This window comes from Cucumis melo, chromosome 1, assembly GCF_025177605.1.
Source record: "Cucumis melo cultivar AY chromosome 1, USDA_Cmelo_AY_1.0, whole genome shotgun sequence".
NCBI classification, from domain to species: Eukaryota; Viridiplantae; Streptophyta; class Magnoliopsida; order Cucurbitales; family Cucurbitaceae; genus Cucumis; species Cucumis melo.
In genome coordinates, this window is record NC_066857.1 from 27,253,455 (window position 1) to 27,262,230 (window position 8,776).

Consider the following 8,776-nt stretch of genomic DNA (forward strand, 5'->3'; position numbering starts at 1 on the left):
AACATTCAACATATGTACATAGTACATTTATAAGTATATATTCGTATATACGTACATATTGATTGATAGGATAAAAAATATTAATAAATTTCTCTCAATCTAACCTTTTATTTTATTTAATATTTATTCTATTAAATATTTATATTAGGGTTGTTTCAATTATTTTTATTTACTTTAGTGCAAAAAGATTATTAGGATAGAAAAGAGTATTGAGAGCTGATTGGCTAACACTTGGTGGGGGAAAGAGACAAGAACTCTTTAATAATCAGGTTAGGAAATTTCGTCCAACTTTTCCAACTCCCTTCACCTGTCTTTCTAGCGTTGTTGGACCAAAACGCTTAATTTCCTTGCATTACTATTTTAGTGCAATCTAATCTTCAAAATGCTACTCCTCTAGAACGCCTCTCTTTTTCCAATAACAACCCTTCTATTTAGAACGCAGGTCTTACATTGAACTGTTTGTGGTTGGTTAAAATTACTGTAGCTCATCTAATCAATACTAACCCTTTTGAAAACCACTCATTGAACTGTTTGTGGTTGTCAACTAAAGTAGGCAACATAACACACGTTACTGACTTACTGTATAGCCTAAACAACGACCACCCTTATCATGGCGTTCTATTAAGTAATATTTTTTTGGAAGGTTCTGCTGTGCAATACTTTTATATGAGTTCTGCTGAGCAAAACTATTCAGCTGTTTGGTATTCGTGGCACAAGCAAGAAGATTTCATGTTAACAAAAGCCTAACACCCTATCCCTTCATCAACTGTTTCTCAGTTAGATGATGGATCATCTTTTTTCTTATTATTTTTGGGCGAGGTAACAAAGTTAAATGATTGATTATTACTAGTATTCACTCAAACACTAAAATAGGAAGGGAGGAGGGTCGATAATATACAAGAAAAACCTTTCATTCTCATCATTCTTTTTCTTTTTATTAATGAAAATCCGGTCTTCCATTGAGAGAAAAAAAAAAAAAAAAAAAAAGAAAAGAAAAGAAAAGAGAAAGAATACAAGTGCATTAAAAAAGAAAACCCACCAAAATAGGAAAGTTCGTATATCAACAAAGTACGTATAGCTCTAGTCAAGGACCAACAAAGTACGTATATCAGCTAAAGCCTTATGCAAAGTAAAAAAGAACAAACCTCGTAGAACTTTGATTGCTTGTGCCTCATCCAATACCATATATTGCCACTTCACATGTCGAAAACACTTTTCATCAGAAACGAGTAGCTGATAGCTGGTAATGAGGATGTGAAAACCACCATTCCTAGACAACGTTAATCAATCCTAGAAAACCACCATTACTAGAAAACATAAGTGTGGCATGCAGCAACAATACCAAAAATAAAATGAGAAAATGGAGTTTGTAGAGACTAAAACTTGTCCTACCAAAAGCTTTTGAGCTTTTCATGTTTTCCTTTTACATTGAAGTTGAAATGCCTTTGCAGCCAACTTGTTTGCTCTCATTGCATCCTGGCCGAAACACAATCTTCAATGCGCTTCTCGGATTTGAGACAACCAATTCTGATTTCACCTCTCTTAACTGAATCACAAAGTATTTTCACGTTGTTGTCTGAGAAACTCAGATGCAAAACTTCCATCATCTGAGAACTTATTTAAGCTGGACACTGCTACAGAAATGAAACCAACATCCCTTGAAGAAACATTTTGACTTTGTTGTTTTTCCCATGATAAAGAATCTCAAACTTTAGGCTCCCTCATTTCAGGATTTCTGGAAGAGATGTCCTTCAAGTGTTCCCTCGCAGAGGTCTAAAATGGCACCAAATTAGCATGGATGTATTATTTTCTTCATTATGAAGAATAAAGATAAGTTTCAAACAAAAATATGAAGCCACATATCTAGTAAAATTAACACAATCAATGATTTCCAAGTACCTTTCCAGAATAACCTTCATTTTGACTGTCTGATGGTTGATGACTGGTTAGCCCTCTCTTTCTATTTTCTATAGCATGTAAATGAGAACGTGACGGTGCCACCTTACTGGCTGCTACAGAGAGACAGCAAGTTGGCCAAGAGAACCACAACGTTCTTCAACAACCTATACAGTTCCAATTTATAAAAAACCAAAGAAATTAAAGGGTAAAAAATTGCATGAACAAACATAATATAGTAATAATGAGCAAGCCTCTTCAACTCTCCGTCCATTTCGAGCTGCTTGCTCCTCGGCCTTCTTCAATGGTTTAAGTCTCCAACTAACGTCCCATCCCCAACAACCCGAGATGGTGGAAGTTTGTCTATATCTGATTTGAGTCTATCACTTTCCTCGGGACAACCAGTTCCATTTTCTTTAAAATATGGATTTAATTCCCTGGGATTGACCTTATTTATCTGACAAAAGATGTAACTCTTACACCATCAGCCAACAACCATGTAGTTTTAATAAATTCAGAATTCAAATTAGAACAAAAAGTAAACAGATCGCAAATTTAACAATCAGAAAAAAATTTCCTGCCATCTTATTATGATTAATAAACAGGCATACCAAAAGTAGCAAAAGTGAAAAGGCTCAAATTGTAGAAAATAAATAACAAAGGATGATAGAAAAAATCCTTGCTTTCAGATACTGCAGTCACCCACCAACTTTACACTTATAAAAACGTGATTCGGTTTGAGTCACAACTCACAACTGAACTTTAAACATAATTATTCGCCTAAACTCATGAACCTCAAATAAATGCACCAGTTGGAATACTTTTTGGAACTGAAGACTTTGAGATATAACTCGAACTTCAGCCCACGTTTTTTTTAATAATAATGAATAATAATAGAGAACATAGTTTTGCGTTCTGATTAGACAGCATCCGGGGAAGTGACGTGTTATGTTGGTTTCATTAAATTCAGGATTACTAGGCAGAAATCTGGTCAGAAGAGCTTCATCTCTTGTTGCCATCGCAAACGGATGACCAAAAGGAATTCATTAGTAGAATTCTATCTAACCTTATAAGATGCATTGGAGGACACAAACCTAAACAATGAGAAAGTCTTAGTAAGTCGAGTTGGCTTACAACCACATGAAGAATAGATCAATAGAAGAGGTATTGTTTACACTAAATTAACAGTCTAATATTCCTTATAAAGTTGATCTTAGTTTGGAAGCGGAAGGCATGGCAGAAATGATAGCTAAGCTTCATAATGAAGTGACAAACCAAATTGAGAAGATGAATGAAAAATACATGACACAAGCCAGCCGACAAGCCTAAATGGTTCAAAGAATGTAACGAAGAAGATCTAGTAATGATCTACCTTCAAAGAACAACTACAGCTGGAAAATACAATAAATCAGAGCCAAATAAGATAGGCCCCTTTCGGTATAATAAAGAGGTTTGGTGACAATGCTTGCAAAATTGAGTTGCCCGATCACTTACACATCATTCCTATCTTCAACATAGTGGATTTTCTGAGTAATTTTCTCCCGCTCCAAATTTTAGACTAAACTTGAGGACGAGTTTTCCTCGAGGGGAGGGAAGTTGATGTATTTCTCTTTTGTAGTTAATTAGTGTTTTGTTAATGTAACATAGATTAATGGACTGTTTTAGGGCTTTTAAATAATATGTTTGACTAGTTGTATAGGTTTTATACCTTAACTTCTATTCGAATTAGTTCAACGTATTGTTCTAAGTTAATTACATATGAGCTAGCAGGGAAACCTAATAAATCTATAGATCATGGCTCCAACCATATGGAATTAACTGATTAAACCTTTTTAGACCGTCAACATTCGTTAACTAACCGTGATTCCACTCAAGTCTCGTAGTTGCACTCCTTTCACAGATTATTTGTGCTCATCTGATATAACATTGATCAGTAACTTAATTCTTCATAAATTGTTCGGCTGGGTTAAAATACCATTTTATCCCGATACTACATCTTGGGTTTAAGGTCTAACCTTTAAACCGAATCCCTCTTGGGCCAATGAGAGGGTAGGGCCCTTTGTTTAAGACTTGGATTCAGTTCTTAAGGGAACAACCTATCTACTAACCCTAAAGCGAGTAGAGTGATTTCCGTCTTGTAGTCTATGTCCCTAGTTATCCACCTGGTCTTAACTCTAAAATGGGAGGCTTATTAGACCAGTGCTGCTAAGCTGACCTCACCTATATACAGATATCTAAGAATAATTCCACATGAGCAGAAGTTCATAGTTAGCTTAAGACTACAATTAAGTTACCTAGGTCATCAATAATCGAAATAGTCAATTTTATATAGTTATAACAATGTTATAACTTAAAAGTGACTATTCATGGTTTCAATCTTATGTAAGCTCTTGACACATTTAAAGTGTCGTTAATTAACAACAAATTCTTTGTGTCATTAAATAAATTTTGAAATAAAAAAACCAAAAATTCAAAATTTTCCAATTCCCTCTTCACGCGACATTCAAAAAGAGTTTTACAATTTGCTCAACATTTGCTCTCTCCCTACCAAAAAACGGGAAATAATGTAACTCATCTCCAAATCTAAGAGACTGTCGTCAAACCCACTAATCCCACTTTGTCGAATAAGCAAACCCCGTCGAATAAGCAAACATCGTCTAAGGGATTGCCGTCGAACCCACCAATCTAAGAGACTGCCGTCGAAGAATCTTGGCCGCTCCGATTTCTATTCTCTCCCGGCTACTAGAAAAATGGGTTTTAATGACACAACTAATCAAGATATTGTGTCGTTGAAAATAAAAAAGATGGGGTGAGGTACAATTGTGTCGTTAAAAATTATTTATTGACACAATTCTATTGACACAATTTAATTTTTCTGACACATTTAAAACGTTGTTAATTATCAACAAATTTTTTATATCATTTAAAAAATTTTGAAATAAAAAAAACCTCAAATTTCAAACTTTGTTAATTCCCTCTCTCACGCAATTAAAATTATATAACAATAGCATATTTTCTCTCTCTACCGAAAACACGAAAGCCTAGGCTCTCTCTACCTATATCATTCATATATTCATTATTTTTATAATTTTATACGGAATTAGAATCTACACTTTATTACGAACCCAATGCAATGAAAAATACTTAAAACTAAGTTCGAACAAAGAAAAACGGGTAAATCGAATATCAGAGACCAATTGTTAAATAACCAAAAAGATTCAATACTTCCACGCGCATAAAACACATCAAGGTCGCGAGTTCGAATCCCAGTCGAGGTTATTTCTTTATTCCCCATTTTCGAAAGACTTCAGGCGCCCACCTTCTCCACTCTTCGGCCAATCTACGCATGCCACGTGTCGTCTTGTGCGCGCCTTTGATGTCCTGTGTTCGAATCTCATAGCCTGCAAATCATTTTTTCTCACATATTTTCAATGGCAATCTTGTAAATATATAACAACTTTTCAAAAATCCTCTCCTTTCCGTCAAATTAAGCGCGTGTCTGGCCTCGAAGTTATGAGTTCGAAACCCATGAAACTATCATCTAGAAAGCTAACGTATGCTTTCGTCAATTCAAGTACAGATTGGCGACAACATATGTCTTGCCATTTTTGGACGATGTTGAAAAACTGAAATTCCCGCCGAATGAGTACTCCTTCATAGATAAACAATAACATTGGACTGAGTTTGTTGCATCTCGGTTGAAGGAAGACTTCAAAGTAAGTATAATGATTCTGATCCTTCTTTAAACTTGAATTGCAATTTTATAAGCTCCATATGGTAATCGATTAAATTTGTATAATGAAATGTAAAGAAAAAGAGTGAAAATAGGAAGGAGAAGCGGAAGAAACATAAGTACAACCACAGAACCTCTAGGAAGGGGTATGCAAATCTTATGGAGGAGTTGGTAAGCTGATTTTCTTTAACGTTCTTTTTCTTCAAATAAGCTGTTGTAGGATTCTATTGAGTTGGTAAACTAATTGGTAAACTAACTTCTATAAGCTGTTGTAGGATTATATGTAATTCTAAATATCTTATTGTGTTATAGTTACTCTTTTGCCACATTCTTTAATGTTCACTTCATGTTTGAACTATAAATAGAAAGCATCGCCATCATATCAAATTGATCGATCCATAGTTTGGAAACAAGTTAGAATGGATCGTAAGGGACAAATTTCGGATGAAGAGACGAAGGAAATGGTGAATCTTATAGTAAGTACTTTCATTTTTTCTACTTTTTTTTTGTATAAGCAACTATTAATTTTCATTCTTCCCACTTTTGTAGGATGAACTTGTAGCCACCCAAAAGACAACTAATGCTTTCGGTGAAGAGGATATTCTAACAAGGGCTTTGGGTGGTAAGGATCGTTCTGCAATAGTCCGCGGTGTGGGGAAGTGTGTCACAAAGAAAAAGTACTTCCATACCGCAACACAACAAAAAACAAATGAAAAAGCGGATGAGAAGGCCACTTCTAAAGAACACGATCGAATGGCGAAAAAATAAAAGGGTTGGAGGACGAATTGTTGAAAATGAAAGAGAAGGATGATTGCCTAGGCGACTTAAAAGAAGAACCAGGTATTGGTTCTAAAGAAAAATCATCCATGGAAGGGGCTGAAAATCTAAACGATTTTGAAGATCTATAAAATGATTTAGAATCACAAAAAGACGTATAGGATGTTGTTAAATTGAATGAAGAAATAAAGGTATGTTTTTCTAAAGACCTTTAATCCATAAGGTTACATGTTCTATGTGTATACTGTCCTTACCATTGACTTGGATTCGTAAAGGTCAACATAGCGAAGGACGATGAGCAGGTGGAAGGTGTGACGTTAGAGAAAATGAAGGTTAGTGAATCAAAAGTTTAACTTCATTTAGTAATTAAACTTTTGTGAGGTATACATATTTGACAAAGTCTTCTAAATAGGTTAGAACTGTGCAAGTTGGCGTTTGAAATGAAAGATCATGTCGTTGCATGAGAGACCATAATTGATTCAGATGTAGAAGGTGACAATGTTAAAGTCGCAGTAGATGTCGTGGTGGATGGGGATTGTGCAATTCCCATTCCATCAGAGTAAGGGATGTACAAAATATCCCAGGATGTTGGTTCACACATATTGTGGCCACGTGATCTTGTCATTACTGACAATATAAAGGTAATGAATTTTTCATTGAAGGATATACATGTCGCATTTTGTAATAACCCTAATTGCAATATCTTTTGTAGATGGACTATGGAGAATTTACTAAGGATATGACCACATCCGCACCGACACCAATTCAAAATGCTCTAGTTGCACTACGATTCTTACTACGAATGGTTGAACATATGAGGTCAGCAATTCAAATCACCACACCATATGACGTATTTGGGGTTCGAAGAAAATATTGCATAATGTTAGAGTCGTTGAAAGATTTCACATCTATGTTGCTATGGGTTGTAAATTAATTCATATTTCTAACATAGGTCAAGTCATTTGTATGTGTATCTCCAGTGTCCTAAGTAATCGGGAGTAGTAAAATGTGGTTATCACGTGATGCGGTTCATGCGTGACATCATATTGTCAAGGAATACTTCTATCATACATATAGTAAGCATAACAATTATAAAACTAGCGTGCATATATACTTTTTTGTGAATGAAACTCATTTAGAACCACTTTATTGTCTACAGACGAAAGATTCACCCCGTGCTGACACTCAGGATGACATTGATTGTATAATGTCTGAGTGGGCTGAGTTTGTAGGGAAGCACGTACATTGAGCTTAGGATAAGATATTTTGTCACACATTTTGTCATATATTTTTTCATATATTTTGTCACATTTTTGTGTTCGAGCTACCATGGAAAAGACAGTGCTGGAGGAAAATACAGCTGTCATGTTCAATATCAATGAGGTAAGATTATCTTAGAACTTACTAAAATGCAGTTTTTGAAGTTCATCAAATTATATACTTGCATATGTTGTTGATTAAAATCTCCATTGATTTAGTATCTGTAACTTGAATACACTTTTTGCTAAGATGAGACACTCTGTTTTACTTGCGAGGTGCTAAAAGTTTTTCTCAGCCTTCTACCTCAAATCCCAGCACTTCATAATCCATTTTCATTTAAAAGATTGTTTTTCTCTTCTTTTGTATTTTGTACTAGTGCATCGTTTGATCATTTTTTTTTTAATTTTAGCCATTGATATGCTTGTAGGTGTTTTAGCTTTGAGTTTTGTTATTCGTTGTTGGTTTTGACATTTTTGTGAAGTTTCGTAATGAATTTAGCTAAGTTTGTGGACTGAATTTGGTGTTTGTGATTATGTGTTCTTGAAGTGTGTATGTAGGTAAGTTTGTGGGCTGAATGTGGTGTTTGCAATTATGTGTTCTTGAAGTGTGTATGTAATTTAGCTAAGTTTGTGGGCTGAATTTGGTGTTTGCGATTATGTGTTCTTGAAGTGTGTATGTAATTTAGGTATGTTTGTGGCTGAATTTGGTGTTTGTGATTATGTGTTCTTGAAGTGTGTATGTAATTTAGCTAAGTTTGTGGGCTGAATTTGGTGTTTGCGATTATGTGTTCTTGAAGTGTGTATGTAATTTAGGTAAGTTTGTGGGCTGAATTTGGTGTTTGTGATTATGTGTTCTTGAAGTGTGTATGTAATTTAGGTAAGTTTGTGGGCTGAATTTGGTGTTTGTGATTATGTGTTCTTGAAGTGTGTATGTAATTTAGCTAAGTTTGTGGGCTGAATTTGGTGTTTGCGATTATGTGTTCTTGAAGTGTGTATGTAATTTAGGTAAGTTTGTGGGCTGAATTTGGTGTTTGTGATTATGTGTTCTTGAAGTGTGTATGTAATTTAGGTAAGTTTGTGGGCTGAATTTGGTGTTTGTGATTATGTGTTC

At 34.8% G+C, this 8,776-nt stretch overlaps 1 long non-coding RNA gene across 2 annotated transcripts; it reads right to left on the reverse strand.

The window, feature by feature from the left end:
• Window positions 1–997: 997 nt before the first annotated feature.
• LOC103497627 (uncharacterized) lies at window positions 998–3,524 on the reverse strand. Of its 2 annotated transcripts, XR_007821903.1 has the most exons (4): window positions 3,269–3,433; window positions 1,900–2,353; window positions 1,393–1,773; window positions 998–1,307 (listed from the first exon to the last, which is right to left on the reverse strand). It is a non-coding gene; the product is annotated as an uncharacterized LOC103497627 (long non-coding RNA). The 2 variants fall into 2 exon arrangements; XR_539461.3 differs by having other exon boundaries at window positions 998–1,773; window positions 3,391–3,524.
• Window positions 3,525–8,776: the final 5,252 nt, after the last annotated feature.